The sequence below is a fragment of the Saccopteryx leptura genome, chromosome 4, assembly GCF_036850995.1.
Source record: "Saccopteryx leptura isolate mSacLep1 chromosome 4, mSacLep1_pri_phased_curated, whole genome shotgun sequence".
NCBI lineage: Eukaryota > Metazoa > Chordata > Mammalia > Chiroptera > Emballonuridae > Saccopteryx > Saccopteryx leptura.
Window position 1 is genome coordinate 51,625,094 of NC_089506.1, and position 27,321 is coordinate 51,652,414.

Genomic DNA, 27,321 nt, shown 5'->3' on the forward strand with positions numbered 1-27,321 from the left:
TCTAGGTTTAGATAATTCTCTAACATAAAGAGTAGGCATTCACATTTCTTTATAAAATAAAGAGGCAAAGTGGTTTGTAATAAACATTTGAAGTTCAATAAACATTCATATATACATACATATATATGGGAGAGAAGGGAAGGGAGGGGAAGAAGAGGAAGAAATAATAGTAACCAATGTATACGGAGGGCACTCAAAATGTTCAAGTTCTGAATTCTTATTAGTCAATATACAAAATATCCCTGCAAAAGCCCTGTTCAAAGGTTAGGATGACTGGTATATCTGAAATTTAAATTCTGAAATCCAAAAAGAAAGTTAAGCCAGCTTTAGAGACTTCATATCAAACTAACAGTCTGAACTTTCAAAATCTCACTTTTCTTATATATAAAGTGGGACAATATTATATATCTTTCAGGGCAGTTGGGAATAGTAAATTTGAAAAATAATTATTTTTAACATTTTGCAAGTAATTGTCAAGGTGCCTAGAACATAGTGGGTGCTTTAAAAGAGTTCCTTTGCTCTGTCCTACCTACTCCTTATACCTTATTTAACTTAGAAATGAAAGACAATTGTGCTGCTATGCGGACCTTGCCCTGAATTTCAGAATTCTTTTTCTTTCTTTTTTTTTTTTTTTAGTGGAGAAAAATAGGTACTTGTTCACTTTCTTTCAAAAACTGCCATAATAACGACTACACATCAAATTAAAACAAAAGATCAAAATAGCATCTCAAAGGGCTCCTTCCGGTGTAACAGCCCCCCCATTCCAACCCCTAATATTGTATCACATTCAGGAAAAAGAAGAGGTGTAAAACAATTTTGTTCCTCAAACTTAGTAGAAATCAAAATGTGTTTTCCAGAGTTGCATTTAGCAAATTCAACTTAATTTTCCTACTTAGGACTTTAAGTGAATCAAGATAGTTCAGCAGTGATTATCCCCTTACAGAGAGTACCTTCCACTGCTGGATTTTGGAGACATCTAGAACTGTGTTATAAGCATCATAGAAGTTACTATCATTTTTCAGTCTATTCTAGAGATGACTTTTGTGAGAATTCCAACTCTGTGATACTCTGAAAAGTCCTATGCTAGGGCTAGAAATGGATGTCACTCAGCTCCCCCTCACCTTGGCTGTCCACGGCAGGCATGACTGACTGACCCTACTACTTTTTCCCTGTGAATCTACACTTAGCACTCAAAAATTTCTCAAAACAAGTTTCCAGGCAGGCAGCCACCAAACTGTTCAGAGTTCCCTTATGAATAAAAACCACCCCCAGTCTAGGTCAAAGGTTACCTTTGAACTACTTTTGAAAAAAGGGGGCAGAGAGGGCCTGCTTGCTGAATAAATTAACAGTTTTAACATAATTCTAAAGGGACTATTTACCCTACTTATGAGACCAAACTTCTCAGGCATTTCATTACCATTCATTTAGACCTAAATACCTATAATACTACTCATAAATCATTCTTCTCTCTTCATTAATAAGAACTTCTTAAGGAGCCATTATGAGATAAAATACTCTTGGCTAGTTCAAATTGCTATATGTCGTTATAATTAATAAAAGTGTACATCTTTATGAATAGTCTATAATTCAGGATCTCCAGTTCTTAGATTGAAATAAAGTTTTATTATATTTGAATTTCATTTTCTAAAGTAGTAGATAAAATGTAAGTCTACCCCAAGCACAAACCAGGGTATCTTTCACCCAGATAAGCCTCTGTTTTTATGGGCAGTATAAAGATGTACCCAGAACTGATTTCTTCAAAACAAGCGCTGTAAAACAAACGTCTGATTCTTTGGTCAGTGTGCATCAGTGGAAAAACAAACAGACCATTATATTTGTGGCAAAGAATGAGATTGCAAAGTCAATGAGGAACAAGGCACATTATCAGCTGGTCTGCATTGTAAAACAAAGGCACAAAAGAGCTGTTAATACATGAAAAAGCCAAAGTTTCATGGTCCTCCATGAACTTCAGCGGTTTGTGGAATCATCCTGCATATAAGTTGACTTGTCTCTGTTGGTTTCCATCCTTTTCTTAGCAGATGACATGTTTCCCTGAGCAGTCCCATCATGATCTATCTAGCAGTATTAGTGGGCACTGGTCTCCTTTTCTATGTCCCTCAATTGGTTGCTTTCAAAATTAGACTGTGTTTATTCAGGACAGCTTTAAAAAAAAAAAAAAACTCATGATGTTTGAAATGCAAGCAAACTTAAATTCATTGCAAATATCTTCACGAGTAGGGTTTTCCTTGGGGCAAGTGGTAATATTTGAAATAAACTAAACATGACTAAAAAATCACTTTGGAGTTTTACAAGCATTTCTATGACCTAATACTGTAAATTAGCTTTTAAACTGTGAGGAATTTTGAAACCACCATTAGCCAGAGTCATGTGAGCATGAATTGTTTTCGTATTTCATCATTTTTAGCCAGCGGGAAGGGCTGAATACTGTCCATACTGTGGCCTGAGAAGAAAGGTGCAGTTCTTTCTCTTGTTTTTCTGTTTGTCTTGTTTTTGTTTCTTTGATGCTGTGATGCTGTGGGACACAGAGGGAGAGCAAGCAGAAATCTGCACAGAAGGTTTACCCTACTCTGTTATCCTTCTGCTGCTGATGACTGGTAACAAAACAAGATCTAGGATGGAGGATAAAAATCTCCCTAAATATCCAGTCCCAGCTATGCTGAATAAAATAGTCACATTTCCTTGCATCCACATTATGTTATTTGCTGGCAAATTAACTCTTAACTCATATGTTTCCTTCCTTGAAGGGTAGGGGAAGAAAGAAGGGAAAAAAATCTAATGTAACTGCTTATTAGTTTTAGTTTATAGATGAGATGATAAGCCTCAAAAGCCACTAATTAGAAGGAGCATGCTAATTAGAAGGAGATTGTGACACCCTTCTCCCCTTTCATTGCTTGCTGTCATTTGGTGCATCCTCCAAGGCCCAGTTCAAATGTCCCTTCTTGGAAATTCACTGCCAACCCTGTCCTCCACCCCCACTGCCCCAGAGAGCCGCTGCCTCTCTCCTGACCACTGCGCCCTCCTGTACGTTAGTCTTGTCCTTGAAGCTGACCTTGTTGCTGTTGTGTCTGTCTAGAATATGAGCCTACTGAGCCCAGGTGTCAGGATAACACATGTTTCTAACTCAGCACCCAGAACAGCATCTGGGTGCTCACCTAGGGTCTGTTGACGGTCCAAGAGCAGTCCTTAAGAAAATTTTATTAAACCTTAATTTTTCATCCTTCACAGTAAATTGAAAATCCATTTACTTACACTGCAGTGGAACTTGATTTGTTTAAGGTGTGTTTTCTTGTGATTAACTTTCTTTTCCATCTATTGTCTGTGCCTGCCCCTGGCCACAGCTGGGCGTGGATGGAGGAGGGGAGGCTGGAGCGGTAACAGTCTCAACTGGTGCCAAACCTCTGGCATCCAGGCAGAGGCCGAGAGCAAGATGGCGCCTCCTCCACAGGAGCACGTCCGTTCAGCCAGAGGAGGGGCCTGGCCTGTGCAGTGAGCGTACAGCCTTACTTGGTCTTCTTGCATTTTCCCTTCTACCAGCACCACTTTCAGAGGATGACATCAGTGGAAAAATGACTCCACATAATACATGCCACTTATAGTAAGTAGCATCCCCACAGATCCAAGCTTAACTGTACTCAAACTGTCAATCAAGCAACACAAAGGGGAAAAAATAACATGTTCTGCTCACTCCATGCTCCTTAAAACCACCTTTAGGTCCCTTCATTTGCACTCCAGGGGCTCCAGGGGCCAGGGAAATTCCTATTTGTTATGTTTACTGGAATAAATGATTCTTTTCTAGACCCTAAAATCTTTGGGGACTAGTGTCTTCATGCATATTTCTTTGTTTCCCATGGGGCCCAGGGCAAACACCAGGTAGGCACCAGGTTGTACCCTGAAAAATCAAAAGCTTGTGTTCAGTACTATATTTTAGATAGAAGGTGGCTGGTAGCAAGACTGCTGACGATGCCACTATTGTCTAGCTGTGGGCCTAGATGTAAAATCCCCCTGGGATGACCTCCCAGGAAGCCAGCCCAGAGAGCTAGCAAGGGCCCTGTAGAGAGGTGGCCCTGCTGGGCAGTCTGTTTCAGGTGCCTGATGGACCTTGAGGAATAAATGAGCTTTACCCAGAAAAGGACCAAATTATTTGACCAACTACTTGCTCCCTACTTTTTTCTAGTTGCAAGCACTCTACAGCTCAAGGTAGAACATAAGGAGTTGGCTTTTGGGTTTACAGAACACATTTCCCAAGTGAAGTTTCTAGAAGTCTAGGAATGTGGGTGAATTAGCTCAAATCTCACCAGTTTCACTGCACCCAACCTTGGGTTGAGGAAGACACCTTCTCCAGGTTATAGGAACAGAGACCCAGTCTTTTCTTGTAGCTTCAGGAGACTCTGGAAGTGTCCTGAATCAGGCAATTTCCTTTCTGTGAACCCCATGTGTGTACACAATAAGGGTTCATTTCCTCCTATTGGCTTTTGTTTAAATGGTTTCCCTTGATATGGGCTGTGTTCCGCTCTCATTTGCAGTTATCTAAATCCAGGCATCCTTCTCAACTCAAACTTCACTCTACTGGAGACAGGCCCAACTGGCCTGGTTCTGATGGTCTCTCCCTCCCTCCTGCCTTATATTAAGCAATAAGTGCCTAAGGGTCTCAATCCAAAAAGGGTTAGTGTTAAGGTTCTTCATCAGCTTTTTGCAGTGTGCACCTGTATTTGTGTGTGTGTGTGTGTGTGTGAGAGAGAGAGAGAGAGAGAGACAGAGAGAAGGACACAGAGAGAGATGTGTATCTTCACACTTCGGTGCAATTACATCAATGTACTAAATCCACAATTGGATGTTTTTTTGTTTGTTTGTTTTTTTGTGACAAAGACAGAGAGAAGGACAGATAGGAACAGACAGACAGACAGGAAGGGAGAGAAGCATCAATTCTTTTGTTGCAACACCCTAGTTGTTCATTGATTGCTTTCTCATACGTGCCTTAAGGGGGGGGGGCTACAGCATAATGAGTGACCCCTTGCTCAAGCCAGTGGGCTCAAGCTGATGAGCCTTGCTCAAACCAAGATGAGCCTGCGCTCAAGCTGGCGATCTCTAGGTTTTGAACCTGGGTCCTCTGCATACCAGTCTGACATATTATCCACTACGCCACAGCCTGGTCAGGCCCACAATTGGATTTTAATCAATACTCTGAACAGAGGGAATGAGGCTTTTGAAAATGGTTCACTATGGATTTGAAAACTTAAAAATATACGTTGATTTGGAAACATTTGTAAATCTGTCTCAATTGAAAGTTGACACTAAGACTTCTCTCTCCCAGAGTATTATAAAGTTCTCTTTTCACTCTATATTTTCCACTTTTCTGTTTTTATTTCTCCCTGTGTGTTGATCAAATGGGCTTCATACCACACTCCTTTCCTCTTGTTTGTGTGTGACCCAAATCTTATGATCCAGGGCGCCAGCAAGCCCCTAAATTGTGAAAATATCTCTGCTGTTGATGGGTTCTCAGTGGGGGAAGAAAGGACGAAAGGACATACAATGCTGAGTCTTCCAACACAAGCAACTGGGTCACTACATCCAGGAAGGAAGGAGCACATGGTTGCAGGAAACACCTTGGAGCAATCCTTGCTTATTTATTCTTTAAGCAAAAAAGAGCCAACCTTTCTTCAGGGACTGGAGGGTCAAGATGGACTGGCAGATGTCAGGAGTGTTTTTGGCCCCAGAGGAAATTCATTAATTCATTCATTCATTCATTCATTCATTCACTTGTTCATTCATTCGTTTCCCAAGTTTAAGCTCAGAAGCCAGTAACCATAAGCTAAATGACCTAAAAATGGCCTGTGTGGGGACAGAATCAATTTTATCTGTGCCAAAAAATCTCAAACCACGGTGGAGCTAGGTCAAGTGCTCCGTTTTCATGCATGCATTGTATGAAACTTTCCAAATGTGGCTCAGTCCTCCTGTTTTCAAAAGCAACTGCATTCTTTTAGTCTGGGGTAACATGCTCTAGTGTTTTATAATCCTTACCATATATTAGTATTCCCAAGAGTCTTGCATGAAATTATTTTGTAGAATATAAAGCCCTCTTGCACTGTGTTGCAAAAAACAGTAATGCTTTTGTGAGTGACAACAAAACTTTAAGAAATTGCAGAAATAACCATGTTGAACTTCATATTCTTTCTAGAATTGTTTAGAGGGTTTGTAGCATTAATTTGGGATTATTTTCCCATAAGGTCATGTCCATTCAGAGAAAATATATCCAAATATTATGTATTGCATGTTTAAACTGTGCAGTATAAAAGGTTTTTTACATAGGTAGTCTCAATTAATCCTAATCATCACTCAGAGAAGTGGGTATTATTTACCCCCATTTTAGAGATGAAAAAACTGAGATTCACATACTTTTTCTATTATTATTATTCAGTGAGAGGAGGGGAGGCAGAGACAGACTCGTGCATACGTCCCTACTGGGATCCACCAGGCAAGCCCAGTAGGGGGTGACGCTCTGCCCATCTGGAGCCCTTGCTCCATTACTGAACAACCGAGCTCTTAGCACCTGAGGCGGAGGCCATGGAGCCATCCTCAGCACCAGGGGCCAACGTGCTTCAAATGAGCCATGGTTGCAGGAAGGCAAAAGAGGGCTGGGATGAAGAGGCAGATGAGTGTTTCTCCTGTGTGCCCTGACCAGGAATCAAACCCAGGACATCCATACACCGGGCCAACACTCTACCACTGAGCCAACCGGCCAGGGCCTCATACATTTTTAAATTTGCCTGAAGTCGTGCATCTACTCTGTGGCAGAGACAGAATTTGAACGCAGGATTTAAATGCTCTTAACCCCTGTGCCAGGAGGTCTGTTAATCCTTTGTGTTCAAATCGCTGTGTGTTTTTGCAATAAAAGTAGATTCCTGGGACCCGCCCCAAACATCCCAAGTCAGAATCTCAGGGGCCGAGGCCTAGGAATATGTCATTTGTCTTTTTAACAAGCTTCCCAAGTGTTTGTGCAGCCAACAAAACCTGTGTTTGGAGTGACTAGTAAAGGCTTTTGAAATGGGTTTGGGAAGAAAACACAACTTTTTCTTCTCCTGGGATTGAAGTTGGGAGGGGAAGCAAATGTAATACAGAAATATAACCTTGTCCCAATGTCTATAAGATCTCGTTCTGGCCTTGAGTGTGGGCAGGCTTGTTTTTCTACTTAGTTTTAAAGTGGCCCTCAAAGGCAAATAAATAGGTCAATCCATTTTGTGAGAAGGTCTGTACATTTTGTGCAGCCAAACATGACCAGAAGTATCTGTCCTACAGCAATTCAGCAACGAAAACTTTTTTTCAAAGTTAGGACATTCCAGATGCCTCCCTGGCTTAAGCATTTTGTTTTTAGTCGCGCTCTGCTCGTTGCCTTTATCAGCCAAACTCCTCTGAAGTTTACATGCAATAAAGAGCCCTGGCTGCAGGGGCTTGGGGCTTAGCTGAAATTCCTTCAGTACTGATGTACACTGTCACAGATAGGTGTACAATCTCTGGGGCAAGGGATGCGTTCTCTCTCCATCTGTGATAGAAACTTTCGAGACTACGGATTTTTGTAACTATGACTCCTAGTTAAGACATTTCAATCATCTGACTGCATTCCACAAGCAATTACTGAGCACTTACTACTGACCAGAGATTGGCTCAAGTTTAAAATGCATGGGGATTAGCACAATAAGGAGACGAACAATATTCCGCATGTGACATCTATATTGGCAGATTTTGTTAGTTAGGAGAAGGTGCTAGGCCCAGTGGGATTAAGGGAAATGATAAAGTAACAAAAGAACAACAAATAACATTGGTAAAGCACAGTAGAAAGCAGCAGCAGTCCTTGTATTTTAGTAAAGCACGAAATGATGCGACGCTCATCTTTAATTAATAATTGGGGATTGATGCGGTGCACTGGCCTCCTCCCTCTACAGTTATTTTGAATAAAACAACATTCGGTTCCAGACAAAGGCCTCTGGGAGTCCCCCTGAAGAAGCATTTAAACCTTAACTTACACCTTTTATTTCACATTTATCTGATGTTTTTCACCTTTCCTGTTAGAGCAGAAAAAGAGCTATTTCTACAAATTTTAATAAACCATTTCTCCCTGGTGCTGTCGGCCCATTCATCTCCTGGAGCCTCCCCAGGCTTAAAGCTGCACGAGGTCCATCTGCCAGCCCAGCCCACCTCCCCTCAAAGCTGCTCAATCCTGCTTCCTCTCTGCTCATCTCCATCTCTCCTTTGATTGTTATGAATAGTCCACATTTCCTAGATGTTTTCATGCTCCACTCTCCTGGTGCCTTGCCACTCAGCTTCCCGGGCACTGCGCTCCAAAAGTGTCTCTCAAAGGTCAAGATTGCTGTCTCACCTTGCATACATCATGGTATCATGCTCAGTTTTCATTTTACTGAACTTCGTTAGAATCTGGCTTTATTCCCCACTATCACCTGGTTTTAGTAAACCCTAATATGTGTACATATTATATCACTGATCAGTATTATTTCTAGGGTAGAGTGAAGAGCACGATCTCTTCTCACAGATCCAAAGGCATTGAGAGACTGGGTCAAATAAGTTTGTAAATATGATATATAGGTTTGCTCGCTTATAGTTTGCAATGGATGTGGGAGACAGGCTGTAAGCTGGCAAGGTCCTTATAGCCTAAGGCAGGGGTCCCCAAACTTTTTACACAGGGGGCCAGTTCACTGTCCCTCAGACCATTGGAGGGCTGGACTATAAAAACAACTATGAACAAATCCCTATGCACACTGCACATATCTTATTTTAAAGTAAAAAAACGAAACGGGAACAAATACAATATTTAAAATAAAGAACAAGCAAATTTAAATCAACAAACTGACCAGTATTTCAATGGGAACTATGCTCTTCTCACTGACTACCAATGAAAGAAGTGCCCCTTCCGGAAGTGCGACGAGGGCGGATAAATGGCCTCAGGGGGCCGTAGTTTGGGGACCCCTGGACTAAGGCTTAGTTTTAAGACTAAGCCTTTCCCACCCTTTTAATACTAAGATCTTTTCAAAACAAGCTTTTCTCCACATCCTTGACTGTTGCATGATGTGGGGTGGTACACTCTTATGAGGAATCCCATTTATGCCTCAGATAAGTGACTTTGTATCAGAGGCTTCCTTATTTGTATATTAGCTTAAAGGCTTTACATTCTACATTATAAAATAAGGCAGACCAGGGGCTCTCTCGCTCAGATTCTGCCATCACCATTGCAGAGGAGAAGCAGCCAAGATGGCAGAGTGCTGAAGGAGAAGCCAGTTTGTGCAGAGAGAAGGAGATGGGGAACAGAGGTGAATAAGGCTGGGGCGTCTTTGATTCAAGGAATACTCGAATGAGTCAGTGCTTTAGGAACCCTGAATGGAAAGTGTTTTCCCACTGTGTATTTTCTCGCCTGCCGGGTGCAAGCTAGGATTAAAGGTAATGGCCCACCAGTTCTTGGCTCCATTGTTTCATTACCGTCTATCCGAATCAAATGTGAACCTGCATGGGCCAGGCAGCTGTGATGGTGGTGGTGACTACTGGTTTTACAGAGACATACCGAGGGTGAGGCTCACACACCTGTCCTCACGAACATTTGCCCTCTCTAAAATGCTCTTCACTTCAGTTTGCTATGCCAGTGGGAGTGCATCTAGGAAACCTCTCTATGTAAACATTCCCCAAGGCTGTGCCATCAACCGTTTTATAGATCACTTGCTTCCTTAGCTATCTCAGCTTCTTTACGATTTCAGATACCACTCCGCTATGGACGAATCCCAAATACACATCTATCTAGCTCTACACTCAAAAGAAGTCTAGACTTACAATTTCAGGAAGACATTCCAACAGCACTTCAAACATCTCATGACCACAAAGGTCTCATTATCTTCCCCCCTCCTCTTACGTGTTTCTGTTACCGAGGTCCATGTTCTCCAGGCCATTTTAGACTCCCTCCCTTTCCTCCGGCTTCATTAGTCCTGCCCACGCTCTTAGGAAGGTGCTTCAGCACATTGCCTTTTGCCAGATTCTTATTGCCACTATTCCAGCTCAACGTGTCCGTGACTTCCTGGATGCCTGCAATTCTCAGCTCTAAACTGTGCTCACAGAATTATCCCCCGAAAGCAGTGTCTCAGCCCATCAATCACCTGCTCACAAACATCTGGTGGCTCTCTGCTGCACGTAAGTAAAGTTGGAAATCCAGTTTGATATTCACGGTTTTCCACCATAGAGCCCATACCAAGCATTTTAGCTGTGCCCCCATGAGTACTCCCTAGACTCTGTCCCATGCTCCAGGGAAAACTGCGTGGGTACTTCCCAAGTGCATGCATCGCAGTGTCACCCCCTTCCTTCACAGGTGATCTCAGAGGCTGTCTCCTCCAGGAAGACTTCGTTGCCTCATCTGGATATCAGTAGCCTACTGTCAGGGTACCTTACCAGCTTTCTTGTGGCATGAGTTACCTTTATCATGGTGATTTTAGTTATACATCTATCTGTTATACTAGAGTAGTGGTTCTCAAACTTTATGAAGTTGGGGCATATTTAAAGTCCTACAAATAATTATAGGTGCACTATATATAAATTTCTGAGAAATATGTTATAATAAGTCAAATATTAAGAAAAAATATAAAGTCTAAGCATGCTTTTATGCTGGTAATTAAACAAAATAAATACGACAAAATTAAATTTATCCTGACATTAAAAAACATTTTTGTTACATTTTTTGAGTTATGCTTTTTAGAATTCATAAAAAAGAGGGGTTAAAAAATAAAAAATAAAAAAAACAAAGAAGTTATCTTTTTATATATACATATACATTCTTAGTAAGATTTAGTAAATTCGGCAGGTCCTGGGGTGAATGTGTTAAGTTTTTTCATTCTTGTGTTTATGAGAAGCATGAGCCTGATGTGTCCTAGCGATTTCTTCAATGTTTGGGTGTATATTTGAAAGGCAAACTCTCACTTCATCAATACATTGAAGAATTCCTCTCTTTTTACTCTTAATTGTGTTTAGTGCAGAAAACCCCCACCATACATATCATCTTAACTTTACACCAAACAAAGGATAGAAGAAACTTGCCTCCAGTCTTTCCGGGGAACATGGAGGGTAGTGTCAACAATCCTGCACCACAGCTTAACAGCCTTTGCAACCTAATCAGGCAAGTGAGGTGGAATGTTGGGCAGACTGTCAGCTTACAGCCAATTCCCCACACCTCTGTTCCCCAAAAATCTAAACTCCAAAAATCCTGTTGGTTTTTTGGTCCCCAACAGGCACATATTTCTCTGGAATACCATAGGGCGCACCCAGAAATCTTCTAGGGTGCAGCAGTGTGTCCTGGCGCACACTTCGAGAATCACTGTACTAGAGCATACATTCCATAAGAAAGGAAATTAGAAAAATTTAAGTCATACTTCCTCAACCTTTCACACAGTATTCTTTCTTTTTTCCTGCAAAATTTTCTGTCACCAAGAAAACTTCACTAAGGAGAACACATTTTACCTGGCAAAGCAGGGAAAGATTAAATTACCAATAATTAGCCCCTTCCCATGGACATGGGGATTTTCATGGTGTGTAGGGCACTTCTGGTACATTCTTTCACCAAATCACCACAAAAATTCTGAGACATATCATCTACATTTGTGACAACCAGAAGATCAAAGTTCCAGGTGATTTGGTGGATGCCCCTTTGTTTGTCCTAAGTAGGGGCATCCAAGATTCAACTCCATGTTGATGACCTGTAAGCTTTGGATTCTCATCCTCCTTAACCACCCTTATTTATTTTTTGAGACTTGCACTCCCCTGACTTAAGCAAATAACCATGAATCTAGAGTTACACAGCACAAACGAGCAGACAGCATTGTCATCTGTGGTCCCCAGACTGTTCCTTCCGTCCATTAGTCTGGATTGTCAAATAGGATTACAAGAAGAAAAAAAATAATAACCCAAACCCTTTAAGCAAAACTTGCATGTGTTTGTAAAACATGAAAACATGTAGAGTAAAGGTGATGTTTTATACACCATGACAAAGTAGCATCGTTATTATTATCATTATTATTTAACAGCGATGACTTCAAGTTTGAATTTGAAACATTAACTTCTCATTGGCCCAGGAGTAGGATGTGATGGTGTTTTTATTGTTCTTATTAGTGGGACTGGAATCCCATTGTTGGAGCCCAGAAGTTAGGATAGAAACAGATAAGTGGTGGGGAGGCAGGAATGAGAATAGAAGGAGAATATAGGAGCAACTTTCAACTCGTTTTCCCTTCATCTTATAATAAACAGTGCTAGGTAGCCAAATACACTTTAAAAACTTCACTAAAGACAGAAAAGCAAACATATCCTAAAGTGTCCTGCTCACTGGATTTTTACAAAGTGAACTCATCCATGTTACCCACACCCACACAGACAACCTATTATCAGGAGGCTGGAAACCCCCAAGGGTTTTGTTTCAGTCACACCTTCCTTTCCCCGACCTAACTACTACAACTACCTAGCTACCGTGGCTAACTAGCTGGCTACCTTTTAAATGAACCGTCTGACTGTTCTGGCCCAGGGAAGCATGTGTTCTCTAAGAAGCCCTTTCTGGCAACAATTGCCATTTCAAAGCTGAGGGGGGAAAAAGTGTGTGTGAGGCGGTAATTTTGTATGTAGGAGAAAAGTGTTTCTTATTTCCAATCCTGATAATGAGCAGGGAAGAAGGAAGATGTGAAGGAGGAAATAAGTCAGTAAATGTAGTCTCGTTCTGCTCCCCCATCGGGAGCTGGAAGGGGTCCAGCGACGTGCCATTTTGAGAAAGGAAGAGAACAGAACCGCCTTCTCTACCTGCCTCGGCCTCGGCAGAGCAGGTCGACTCCCAGTCCCGCAGCCCTCAAACATGTGGACAGGTCGATGGTTATTATTTAATAGCACAGTGTTCACTAGAAGCCTGCTATTGTAGTGAACATATGGTTTTGATTTTATTTTCCTCTGTTTTTAAGCAGTGAGCAAGATGGAGAGTGTCACAATCCTAACTCCAGGATTTGCTGGGTTCTGCCAAACTGTAACTGGAGACTAACTCCCATGCCGCTGCCCCTGCTGCTTTAGCGGCTTCGGGGGGCCCAGGGGGAACCGCAGAGGGCCCTGGACTGAAATGCAACTGTACTGAGAGCTCTGGGAGAGAAGGACTCTGTACTGCTCATCTGACAGAGCACACGGGCCTGGCTGGTGCATTCCCATGACTTTCAAGCTGGAAGGAAGAGATCAGGACATGAAATAAAGAGTCACAGATGCAGAATAATTAACTCAAGACACAACTTGTATCTGGATAAGGGCACTCACGTTAACTCGGGTACCCGTGATGTTTTCGACGGCAGTGCTCCCCAACTCCACATCTTGGGTTATATTGGCCATCACTGCTTCCAAAAATAATCACTCCTCTCCATTCCTTTTTCTGATCAGTTATTTAGTATGGTCTGGGTTGTACAACATAAATTTTACCCCACGCATGAAAAACATTCATGCTTCTTAGTGGTCAGCTAGAAAATTTGCAGTTTTAATTAGAAAGACAAATTTTCAGCATGTCAAGGAATGCTGGCTGGGGGTTTATAAGATGTTAGTAAACGTAGTAGTAAAGGGGGAAAAAGACAGAGTTTGTGATAGAGTCGGGGCTTGGGGATCTTTAGGTTAAATATCAATCTGGGAATTTTCCTAAGAAAAACTGGAGAGCTCCTCTCAGCTCAGGTCTGCCTTAGAACAGGCCTCCTCCGGCTTTTGCGAAATGGAAACGGAGCCAGCTGGTCGGGCAGTGGCCCGGCAGCCTTCCGGGCCCTCCCTTTGTTTGCTCAGGGTGGCCCTGAGTGGGCCCGGAGGAACTGAGGGAGAAAACCCTTCCTCGTTCCCCCCTGTGGAAGGAAGGCAGGGCAGTGCAGCCTGCTGGCAGCTGGAGCTGGGATTAATTAGTTCCTTCGGTGACCTTGGCACCTACTGATGGCAGAGTGTCTCCTTCAGCCACCGAGGACTCTGCTGAGAGCCACAGCGGAGCCCAGGACTCAGAGCCACCACTACACTATCACCATTTTGTTGAGCCAAAACCCAAAAACAAAACAGAAGAAAATAAAAAGCATGCAATTTACCTCTGAAAACTACCTTAATGGGGTATTCAAATTGTGTGAATATTACCTATTTATCTATCATTTATCTATTTACCTATCTATTTATATCTGTATATTATGCTAATCTATATCTATAGCTATTTATCTTCATATTTATAAATCTAAATTTCTTTTTTTTTTTTTTTTTGTATTTTTCTGAAGCTGGAAACGGGGAGAGACAGTCAGACAGACTCCCGCATGCGCCTGACCGGGATCCACCCAGCACGCCCACCAGGGGGCGACGCTCTGCCCACCAGGGGGTGATGCTCTGCCCCTCCGGGGCGTCGCTCTGCTGCGACCAGAGCCACTCTAGCACCTGGGGCAGAGGCCAAGGAGCCATCCCCAGCGCCCGGGCCATCTTTGCTCCAATGGAGCCTCGGCTGCGGGAGGGGAAGAGAGAGACAGAGAGGAAGGAGGGGGTGGGGGTGGAGAAGCAAATGGGCGCTTCTCCTATGTGCCCTGGCCGGGAATCGAACCCGGGTCCCCCTGCATGCCAGGCCGACACTCTACCGCTGAGCCAACTGGCCAGGGCCAAATCTAAATTTCTATCTCTGTATATATAAATATTAATCTATATCTATACCATCTATCTACATCTGTATATATTAATTCATATCTATAGTTATCTATATGTGTATGTCTGAATGTATCTATCAATCATACTATGGGTATTTTTCAAGTCAATGCCCAGTATCTTGCCAAAGATGTCTAGAGGTGCCTAGAGCTTATTGCTGGGAATGAAGAATATTTTAAAGCATTCCATACAGTTGGGAAAGATGTCTGTCTCCCTATCTCCCCTCGATCAATCAGTTTCTCCCTGCCCCCAACCCATCCCCCACATCATGCACATGTCTAAATAGAGCTGAAGGAAAAGGAGGTGCCCCATCCCTTTCTCTAATACAGCTAGTTCAGGGTTCAAGTATAATAGTGTTATGGGTCAAAAATGTGACAAATCTCCCAGAAAAACTCAAAGTGCCGTAGTTTGCATAATAAAAATATTATATCTTGAATAAGGATGGTGCCCCTGCTCCCATCAGAGTTGGCTAGGTTGCTATCTGTACACAGGCGACAGGTTCACCTCCTCAAGAAAGATTTGACTTGATTGGAGTCATTCCAAAGGCCTGAATAAGGGGTGAGGAGTGAAGGTCATGGGGAGTCACCTCTCATTTCAATACAAGGAAGAATTTTATAACAAAACGCTATGGTTATACGTGTTCTAGGTAATGACTGTCCCGCCAATAGAGGCAGTCAGGTGGCAATTAGAAACTGTTTGTCAAGGCTACAGTAGAGGGTGAACATGAATTTTGCTGAGTAAGCCCTCAGTGTCCTTCCAAGCTGGGATTCCCTTCTGATTTTCATCTTGTGTTTGTGCTTTTTGTCAGTTAGTGCATCTCAGAAGGAGGGGCTACAGAATCTTATGTATCTTGAGAAGTTCCCCTGCTGGCTCTGTTGTGCCCCCCACAGCTCACCACTGTTCTGATACCTGAGCACCCACAGGAACAAAGAAGCAATCAGAGGAGCAAGCATGGGAAGGAAAGAGTTAAAAAGACCTAAACTCTGCAGGTCCTAGCAGTGGCAGTTAGGGCCTTTGATCCTGCCTCTTAATTGCAGCCTACATGCAACAGGGAACTTTAAAGAAAAGAAACAGGGAAACTCTAGAGATAGGGTTTGTTTTGTTTCCTGAGGGGATGGTCTTTGTGGTGGCTGCCAGGAAGTTGATACTTTAGGGTTCAAACGATGGGTTTCCTAAGGGGGCAAATAAGTAATCCTTTCTATCAGCTAAGAGGCAGGTGTGAATAGAACCCCTGAAACACCCAGTATCTATGTGTGCCATTTGGTAGGAATGCCAAGTACAGCCTTGGCAGAGAGAACCGAACCTAAGAAAAGAGACCCTGGGTTAGTTCAGGAGCTGGCAGGGTGAGGGGGGGGAGGCACTGCAGGGAGAGGATATCAGTAGATGCAGGCCTGAGAGCAACCACATGCCCTTGGTGGAGGATGTGTGACCCTGTAAAAGAAAACAGCACTGCCCCGGAAGAAGGAAGTTGATGGATTAGACAAGGGATCTCAAAGAATTCCCATACAGGGCAGCAAAGTCACAACACAAACTATCTCACTGTTGTACAAGACTAGCAGTTGGTAATGAGCTTTAGCCTATGTTATCTATTTAAGGTATCCATAAAATACTTTCGATACCAAGGTCTTCAAGCTTCTTCTAGCACGTGAGTGTACGCACACACAAAGGGGATTCAAGAGTAAGGAAAAGGCCAACCAATCATAATGGTGATGATGTGCTAGCCATTCCTGGCCATTTACCAAGTCCCTTTGTGAGGAGGAACTCCTGCCTAAAACTGAACTCACGCCTGCACTGTATGCCAGTAATTGCTTGTTTGTGTTCTATTCAGTGAATTCTGTTAACAGTGAGTATAAATGCGGGAGGTTTGTTGTGTTTTCTTTTTTTTAAAGCAAATCCCTCCTTCTATTTGTTGGAACCCCCAAGTATTGGAAAAAGTCTGGAAATTTAGAAACCACTGACTGGGGTTTCATGTCTTGCTCTGTCATTTGTTCAGATGTTACCTTGGCAAGTAACTCAGCCAGCTTGGACTTTATTTCCTTTGTAAGAAGGTTTAATTCAGTTGATGTATATAAAGCTCTCAGCAGAGGGTTTGGCATCTAGTAGGCACTCAATAAACCCAATAAACACTTGTTCCCTTTCATTCCTAAAAGGTTATTGGTAAATTAAAAATGTATAAAAAAAATACCAGCCGTCTGTGTGTGGACTAAATGGGCATCTGGGCAAGGAAGACTTCCTCTAAATCAGTTTAGCCAGACTCCTGGCTCTAGGAAAGAGGGAGCTGCATGTGGGACAGAGAGAAAAACGACGCATTCAAGGGGAGGGAAGGCAGGTGGACACAAAACAAGGTGTAAGGTCATAGCGTCTTCATTCACAACACAAGACTTTTAAACTACCATTTTTATACAGACGCAGTTCTAATGGCATATAACACTTCCTCTATACTCTTCACATCCCTTGGAGAAAAGGAGGGGAGAATGTCATTATCAGCATCTTATGGAAAACATGAGTTTGTCAAGAGTTCCCTGCACTAGCGCACTGAGGGTGTGGACTGAAGTAGGCACGTCAGACTTCCAATGTCCAGTTATGACCACTGTCCAGAAAAAAATAAAAATCTAAAGCTGATTTTGAACACATGTATTTCGTAGGAAAATATATATTCTCTGGAAGAGACATGTAAACAAACACACACACTAGTTTTCTCTGGAGGCGGTGAGCAAATCTCTTAAGAAATTGGTGAGACTATATGTCGACGGAGAAGACAGCCATCGCAGGCACAAGAAGACATCCACAGACTGATTGTCAGCAGCCACAGACTGCTTGAAACTGCTGAAGTCCCACCCTTTACACCCTCTACAGCAACAGCTTTGGTGCAAAGCTCATGGGATATGTGAACTGAAGCTTAGCTCCACTTTGAGCCTGGGCAGCTTGAAAAGGCTCAGGTGCTAGCCCTGAGCACTATAGAGCACTCCTTTAAAACCATCTCAAGCCTAGTAGCCACCATCTACGTCTATACTAGCAAAAGAAAGCCACCACTGTGTTCGAGAGCCTCATGGATGAACAGCGCCATTATCATCTGGGAGCCTGTTCAAAATGCAGTCTGGGCCCCACATTGGATCTACTGAGTCAGAATTTACATTTTTAAAAAGACCCCCAAGTGATTTGCTCTGACATGAAAGTCTGAGAATTGCTGCACTGGTTTAGTCACTGCAGGTCTCTGGTTGGAGGGCATTGACCATTTGCACATTTTGAGTACTTCCCATATTTTCTTCAGAGTAGTCCTTACGCCTGGGTTCAATGGAGACTTGTTAGATCCTGGACCAAATGAATCCTTGGGTCTTTGAGAATAGGATGACCAGTGTCCAGTTACATCTCTAGTCACTCTGAAATCACTGCCCTAACTAAAAACATCCCCAAAATGTATATTTTGAAATACTACTGCAGAAGTCTTGATAACCATTATTTTTAAACACTTCCTTTTAGTTATTAGTGAAGAATTGCTATTTTAAAAAGTCAATTATGTATAAGAAAGATACAGCTACAAAGTTCTCTTTATCCATCTAACATTCGGTGTCTCTTGCCAATATTTGTTGCTTAACGGTCTTGGTTGCTCCCTTTTTGGTTAATAGTTTTGCTCCTATGGGAGTATTTGTTTTCCTGAATCTTTGCTACCTCTTAGTCTCTTCTTGGCCCCAGCAGGCTTCCCAAGGCTCATCCTTGGTCATCTGCCTCTCCATTTATGCTCCTTTCTGATGGCAGGTAGTGAGCATTCATGGCTTCAACACAGGTGTCTCAGTTTACCTTTGCAGTCTTGTGTCCAAGCTACTCTCCATTCCCACATTGTCAAATGTCTATGGGATATGACACTTGGATGACCCCATCATTGGCTAAAAATGCCATTAATTGGTCTCCTTTTTTTTTTTTTTTTTTTACTTTTTTCTGAAGCTGGAAACAGGGAGGCAGTCAGACAGACTCCCGCATGTGCCCGACCGGGATCCACCCGGCACGCCCACCAGGGGGCGATGCTCTGCTCCCCCCCCCCCCCGGGCGTCGCTCTGTTGCGACCAGAGCCACTCTAGCACCTGGGGCAGAGGCCAAGGAGCCATCCCCAGCGCCTGGGCCATCCTTGCTCCAATGGAGCCTCGGCTGCGGGAGGGGAAGAGAGAGACAGAGAGGAAGGAGGGGGTGGGGGTGGAGAAGCAGATGGGCGCCTCTCCTGTGTGCCCTGGCCGGGAATCATGGTCTCCTTTTCTATCTACCCCCATTTTTATTTTTATTTATTTATTATTATTATTAATTTATTTTTTGCTAGGGTCCTTTCAGTATTTCTCTTGCTAGAAACTTCAATGTCATTTTGACTCTTCTAAGCTCTTTCTAGCTTCTATTATTTTTCCTTTAAGATAGATTTTCCCTTTCTTCTCCATCCTCACACTGCCATTCTAAAGCAACTCCGTCCCACATCGTGCCTGGAATATTTTAAAAGTTTTCTGGCTAGAGGCATCTCTAGTTATAAATTTTCTAACCTCTAACCTTTTCTTACAAGTCTTCTCTTACTCCTTATAAGGTATAGATGTGATGTTGTAGGTAATGAATTTAAACTCCTTCACATGGCTCTCCAAGTTTCCATATTCTGATTCCACACCCCACTCTGCCCAGCCTTCTTCCCTACTGCTGATCAACGTTTCATTTCTGTTTCTTCAAAGTCAAGTTCCACACTGGCCCCTACATCACATCTGCTGTTCCTCCTTTTTGAACTGACCTTCATTTCTCTAATTTTGACTACTGTTCCCTCCAAAATTTTTTGATGATACAACGTTGTAAGAAAAATTACTTTTGAGCAGGAACAACCACTGTCCAGCTAGTTAATGATTTATAAATGTTATCTTGCATAACAATCCTAATACATTACATATATCATTAAACATATAAAAATTGACATTTTAAAAGGATGAGCTAAATAATGTATAAGATATAAGTTCAACTATTTCTTTTCCTTACCTAGAGGATGATCTTGCCCTGGGCTTGGAATGTAGACATCCCACTTTAGAAACACTGATCTCTAGACAAAATAGATTCATTGAGAGGTGGAGGAAGTAGCTCTTCCTCCATGAAGACTTAGATGCTACTCCATCCAGGCCAAACAGAATACTACTTTCCTGAACTTCCAGGGCATTTAAAATTACAAGTAGTAAACCACTGATATAATATATGCTGCTTCACCAATACTTTATAGTTGATTAATTGAAGCTTGCATCTAGGATGCCAGAAACTTATAGATTTTTAAAAGAATACAGTATCTTAATTAAAAACATTACTGTCTTCCCAAAATGCTTTGGTTGGACTCTACTCCACTCTGCCCATCCATTACGAGAAAACTCCAAGTCAGACTGCAGTGTAATTTTACTTAAAGGCAGTTTTGACCACTAGCATTTCCACTTTTTGGTTAGTGAGATTTTTTAGCGCACTGTTTATTTAACTTCACTAAAATTCAGTTTTTATTATAAATGGGAAAAAAAGAAAGATTTTGTGACCATTAAAAAAGATGACAAGCATAAAAACAAAATGGTATATGATATGACAATAATTCTATTATTACACCCAGTATTTATGTATTATAATGTAAACTATATAAAGGACATCTGAGATTTCTAAAATAATTAACCTCCTACCTCTACCTTCAGCTTTTATTTCTTCCTGCAAGTGGATCATTTTTATTTTTTCAATTTTATTTGCTCAGCTTATAACAACATAGTGTCCCCTGCCTGTGAAACTCAGAGGTATGATGGGGTCTAAGTTTAAATATTGGTTCTGCCAAGTATTAGCTGTGGGATCACGGATATGTCATAGAAACTCTCTAAATTCTCTTCTCCTATTGGCGAACATCAACTTTGTGGGAATAAGATTAACTTCATGGGGTTCTTCTAAAGTTCAAACTACATGAGCTATGAGTACAAAGCAGCTAGTTTATAATACATGCCTTAAAATATTAATTTCTCTCTGTACTCTGACGCCTTTAGCAGGCTTAAGACAACTAAAGGAGAGCTCTCATGAGCAAATGGAATACTGCTTTGAATTTTGGTTCCATTGTTGACTGATTTTTCCCAACCTGTGGGCCATTTACAACCATTAATGAATTGTATAGTCTAGAAGCACCCCCATGCTATCCACAGCCAATCTCACGTTGCCACTACTGTGTGGAGGGGTTGAAGTGTGAAGCCAACATAGATTTTGCCCCCTAATGCCTTCTCAGCAGTCAGAGCTGAGATATCAACCTCTCTTCTTGCTCTGCCTCGGCATCTAGGCTGTCTACTGCATGCACTACTTATAAATGGACTTGTTGCCCAAGAAAGCATTTGGGAACAGGAGACAGTGACACACATACAAATATCAGGGACATTTGTGTTTCATGTTCTTCAAGTTTAAAGTTACTTCACCACTGGGAAAAAAAAATAAATGAATAAAGGTTTTCAAATCCAATGTATAACTCCTTGTCTCCAGATGCTTTACCTAGCACACCCTGGCAGGAGAGCTCTAAATTTAAGTCCCTGTTCTTTTTGTTTGTTTGTTTTTGTTTCTTTTCCTGTTTGAACTGTTAATTGAGATAATGTCTGTAAAAGCCCTTAGTAAAGAGTAAGGAACTATATATATGTTAATTATCCTTCTGAAGACATTTGTGTGCTAACCTATTCTTATCTTGTTTGTAAGTATCTTGTTCCTCAGATTGTGGATTGCAAACTAGTACTTAGGACCAGAGACCTGGGGCATTTTCCTTGTTTCCTGCCTCCTCCCCTTGTCCCTCTGAGATGGCTTACTACCCACAAGGCTCTCTCCTATAGCAACTAGCTTGCCGTAAATGCTTATAAACCTTAGAAGCTGCCCATTTCTCTGCCAAGACCCAGAGCTGAAAAGAATTCTTTGTTTGGTTAGTTACATCCTCAGTCTCCTCTCCCAATTCTTCCCAAACTGGGCCTCTTACCCAGAGAATATATACTAATTTTGATGTTAGGATAAAAAAAATGGACCTGAAGAGGAAATAGATTTTTAAAAGTAACTCTACTTTAAGAAAACAAAAAAGGGGGGAAGGGTTAATCATCCAGAAGGTCAGGAGTCAGGTTCCTTATTGAGACGGGGAGGTGAGATGATTCCATCAGGGGCTTCCCAGGCACCTCGAGGCTCGAAAGTGTGGGAGAAGTCTAGGCATTCTTTCTGTTGCCTGGTGGCTCAGGCTTTGTAGATGATACGCACATGTTCCCTAGTCACTCGGGGGCTAAATCTCAGCTTGCTGAGACTGGGTAATTGCTCTTAGTAGCCTTATATTTTGGATTTTTTTTGAGGGGGTATGTAATTCTCATATATAGATCTATTGCTTATCTAACGGAGGTGGAAAATGTACATATAGATATTAAAAACTCAAAATTTCTTCTCTTATACTCCCCCAAACACCAAAACTGTCTCAAGTTTACAGTGAGTGCCTGATAGCTCTCAATATTAAATTAACAGTAGTCAGTAAAGTCATTATTAAAGTCTTTGAGACTTATAATTTTTCATCATTTCTTTCTGTCCTTTATTTTACACATACTCAATGTTGGGTGTTGGGTGGCCTGACCTGTGGTGGTGCAGTAGATAAAGCACTGACCTGGAATGCTGAGGTTGCCAGTTTGAAACCCTGGGCTTGCCTGGTCAAGGCACATATGGGAGTTGATGCTTCCTGTTTCTCATTCCCCCCACCACCACCACCACCTTCTCTCCCCTCTCTAAAATGAATAAATTTTTAAAAATCTTAAAAAAAGTTGAGTGTTGGGCGATTGACTTGCTCTAAAAAAAAAAAAAACAGCAAAAGCTAGACAACCTCCGAGGTGTTTAATACACAGTTGTTGACTGATTGATGAAATATACCGACCTAGGATCTCCTAAACAATACGTCCTTTGTCAGAGCACTAAGGTACATCAGAGGATCCACTTTTATTACCAAGCGTTTCTGCCACACTGAGGAGAGCAGGGCAGCTGAAAACTTGTCAGTCCACTCTGTGACTCAGGTTCACAAAAGAAACCCTGGGGCCTTACCTTTCACACGTATTTTCACTCTCAGCAGAAAAGGTGGTGCGATCCTCAGCTAAACAATGCTGAGCAGTTGGAGGCACAGGCCTGAAGCAGACCCAGCCACGACACCACCCAGGACGCCACCTAGGACTCTCACTATGAATATTACCACAGCTGCAGCTAACAGTTTGTACCTATCAACCAACAAAACAACTGAGCCGAGTAAAAAGCAGAAAAACAGCGTGGTAACCAATCTCTACAAAGCCCACCACCTAAGTCTTCTCTCGTTCTTTAGAGAGAAACCAAAGCACAAAACACCAAGTTTTTTGCTCCACACAGCAGTGAACAATTATGCCCGTTGGGTTCACTCAACCATTCCAGAAAGAATGTCTGCGCACAAGACACCTTTACTTTGTTTCACGGCCTCTTCCTCATTTTCCTTGCTGGGCTTTCAGGTTAGTCCTCATGCAGATTTTGTGAAGTGAGCCATGCGACCTTGACTCTGTTCTGCTCTGCCCCTGGGGTTCTCTTGATCACCTGGCCTGACTTTGGACCTAGAGCTCTCCTCTGACTTTGCTACTTGCTGAACTCGATGGCTCACACCTCCTTACTTTCTATAACGCCCTTCCTACTGCCCACCTACATTTTAGAATTGCCAGGTTTCTCTGCCTGACACAAGAGTTGTAACTGTTTTTGACCCTGTGAGCTCTCAAGTGCAGTTGTACCTGAAAATCTTAAAGGCTCCCAAACTATATTTTCAACAACCAACATGCCCAGCAGTTGAACCTACCTTTCATCAATTAGAATCTTTTACTCCTTTCAACGTTACCAGCCCGTTTCTATATTCATAATATGTTTTATCATTTTGGAAAACGTAAACAAATCAGTATGCTATCCTCCCCATTTCTCTTGTTATCAGGAAGTAGGAAAAGGCAAGACGAAGAGAAAATAAAATGCATGCGAAATTGAGCCTCGTCAGTCTACCATAAGGAATTCTCTTAAGCTCAATGTCCAAATCCTCTTCTCCCAATTCTTGCTTGGAATCTTGAGTACCTGATCTTGAATTTCTGTGGCGCTCCCTGAGTGGGAGACTGGCTGGAAGCCATGTGATATTGATTTGTTTTCACCATAGCAACAGTAAATTACAACAACTAGCAGAGAGAAGGCAGGCTGTTAACCAGTAAAGCTGCATAACCAGTATATTTGACAAACGTATTTTTCTTCTTTCCTCTTATTGTCTCTCTTCTTTACTCTCTTTTCACAAATTTAATGGAGAAATCAAAGCAAAAAAATAGCACTAAATGCTCTGGGGCACAACAAGGCCTATGTCTGAAACAGTCTGGTTTGCACAGCTTCTAGTATATTACATTAGATCGATGGAGAAAATGCAAACAGCAAAGCTCCGATTTCCTTGGAAATTTTATCTGTTGGTCTAAGGATAAACAGCCCTAGAAAATTTCCATGAGCACAGAGTAGAGGGAAGGATTTTGTATATGTGACTATATATTTTAATACCCTAAGACATTTGCCAACAGTTTCATTAATATGAGGTTTTATCCCTTTGTATTTTAAATAGCTCATTGTGCCAAGAGACAAACAACTTTTTCTTTTTTGGGTACAAAGTCAAGGCCTCTCATACTGCTAGAATTATTATAAGGCAAAATGTAGCAATTGTTATCCAATTCTACTACAAGACAGAAAAATTGAGGTGGGCACCTGCTCAAGGCTATGTCAACAGTTTGAAGAGGATGCAAACTAGGACCAGGAACTCCCAAGAACTCCAATTTGCTCTAATGGAAAGTCTTTTTTTTTTTCCTTCCTGTTTTTGAAGGTACTTACTGTGATAAGGATTTTTTTTTAACTGAATTTATTGGGGCAACATTGGTTCACAAAACTATCCAGATTTCAAGTGTACAACTCAGTAAGACATCATATTAAAAAGCTTCTTATTAAAAACTAACCTTCTCCTGATGTCTAGGACCAAGTTGCCACCTGTGACATGAGATTAACAGCCTGCAGTACTGCACTGCCCTCCCTTCGGCCCTTTCTGCACTAGGAAATGGTGCTCTTTATGTAAAAGCATCTGTTCCCACCATCACAACCAGCCAGTGAGTGTGGTGGCATAACCTGAGTTCAAAATAGTGGCTCCCGGGGAAGTGGGTATAGGGACACAGAGACTGTCCACCCAGGTGGCAGTGCTGGGCTGCACCAAATGGAAGTTGGGCTATGTTCCACTCCCCGCTGCTTTTGGCCAATGCAGCCAGAACCCTGCAGAGAATCTGCTCTGACCCACCCAATACAAGGCAGGTAGGAGGAGATGTCCTTTTTACATAGGAGGTCGGTTTAGTGTCTAGAAAAGACAAGTTAAAATATGAAGACATAACTCAAGACCTGCCAAGTAAGAGTTAGAATGTTTCTGGCCAGGACATAGAGAAACACTCCTCTCCACGAGCCTGCATAAAAGAACACACAGCAGAAATAGTTGGGAGATGACGTCAGAAGTTCTGGGCTAGTGTCCTGCACTTCTCCTTGAAAGTAAAAACAGTGGGTCTAGAAGAATCTACGTGGCATTACCCTTATTTAAATGAGTACTTCCACTGTTCTCATAAAACAGGCAGGGTAACTGAGTAACTTTATCTTATTTAAAGATTATAAGTCTGTCCGCCTTTTTTTGTTACTTTATTATCTCCCTAAATGCAATATTACTACTCAATTAACAAATATCTTATCTTTCCACTTAACCACTGTCTTTTAAAAGGATAATAATGTTTCTCCAAGAGCACTCACCAGTGGTGGTGGGTAGGCAAGTGAGATTTTTTTTTTCCCTTCGCTTCAATGCTTGCTAACTATTCTAAAAATGTTACACATTTATTGTAAACACATGCTTCCGAGGCCTAACAAAAAGGCACAGTTTCCTCATGCCTGGCAGAAATTTAAAATGGGGAAAGGCAGAAAGAATTCTTTAACAAATAGATCCTTCCCTTGTCTTGAGCCAAGGGTGTTATAAATAAATCTTCTCCATCATTTCTCAGAGCTGCTTCTCAGCAAGAAAGTTGATATGGTTCAACATAGTGAAAACACAGCTTTAAAAGCTAGCCTGCCCTCATTAAATTATTCTGCTGGCTGTGTGTTCTCATTAAAAATGCATAAAGATCAGATAATTGCAGTAAGCATTATTAACCCAGCTTTAGTTTTGAATATAATGGTTCCACTTTTAAGCTGGAAACAAAGACTCAGACAGGCCAGGAAAAGAAATGTAAACATTGAACTACAGTATCGAAAACTTGTCAGAAAGCTGCCTCTTACTAGCTTGTTAAAAAAATGTGCTTTGGAAACTCAAATTACAGCCGTGGCATTATGGAGCTAGGTAGGCCCCTCATTTCTAATAAATAAATATATTTGGGAACTAAACATCCAATCGATGATTATTTACCATGAAGTTATTTTCCCCTTAAATACAGGTCTGTTTTCACATAACAGGATCCATGTAAACTTTATTTATTCAGGAGCTAACTATGGCAGTATGAAAATTCCTGTAACAACAAGAAAATATAAGAATGCTCCCAAGAATTAAAAAAAAAAATTTTTTGTCACATCATAAATGGATCTCGTGCTTGAATAAAACCTCGTTTTATGCCGCACTCCCAAATAGGCGGCATAGAGTCAAGCTTTGCCATTTCTTTTTCTCTATCAAAATGTTACGTAAAACTCCAGGGTCCCCTGTAAGTATTACATTTGAATTAGTGGAATCTGGTTTCCCTGGCTTCCCGAAGCAACACACATGGAATGCAGCATACTGCAGCAAACTCTTTAAACATTCCAAAAAAAAAGAAAGAAAGGAAGAAAGAAAGAAAGAAAGAGGAAGAAGGGGTGTGTGTGGGGGGGTGATTATTCTCCTACCTTCTTTAGCTCTGCTTCTCCTTCCCTTTTACAGTAATCCCAGAAACATCTGGTAGAATCAAGTAGCCCAGGCTTCTCCCCTGCATCGTGAGGAAGAAATTTCCATGTAAATATTCTCGTTCCCTGTTTATTGTACTCTGAGAGCCGTCTGCCTTAGCTGGAAAATTTTGCCTTCAGATGATGAAGCAAAGACAGTCTAAACTCTGTTGCTGTAATCTGCAGCTCTCCCTTCCGACAAATCCCTCCCAGCCGCGAGCAGCCAATCCCCAGCCAGTTCGTCAGCTCTACTCGTCTGAAACTGGCCCTAATAGGATGACTGACACAGCAACACAGCACTTGCAGTGTGTGAAAACAGTGCATCCATACTGATGAAAGAGGAATTTCCCTCTCAGAAGAAAGCAATCATAGCATGGCACATAATTGGCAGAGGAGAGAGAGGGGTAGCTCGAGAAAACACCCTTGAACACAGCCAGCCCAAAGCCTGTGGCTGCACTGTGAATACTTTTGAACAGACCAAACTCCGCAGACTCCAAGGGAAAACCAGGTTGGACGTGAAACTGAAGTCATTATCCCATTTGACAAAGCATATGTTTTTAAAAGGAAAAAACAATTCAATGTCTGCCGTGGAAATTAATACCTTACAAAATATTTACATATGAT

At 41.9% G+C, this 27,321-nt stretch overlaps 1 protein-coding gene across 8 annotated transcripts in view; it reads right to left on the reverse strand.

The window, feature by feature from the left end:
* The window catches only part of MBNL2 (muscleblind like splicing regulator 2), a 162,786-nt gene extending 135,910 nt beyond the window's left edge, over positions 1–26,876 (reverse strand). For 4 of the 8 annotated variants that reach the window (XM_066380666.1, XM_066380667.1, XM_066380664.1 and 1 more), the window contains exon 1: positions 26,662–26,876. The gene's annotated coding sequence lies outside the window, so the exon portion shown is untranslated. The remainder of the gene's footprint in view (positions 1–26,661) is intronic. The other 4 variants (XM_066380670.1, XM_066380671.1, XM_066380668.1 and 1 more) reach the window with 1 other exon arrangement.
* Between the last annotated feature and the right edge of the window lie 445 nt (positions 26,877–27,321).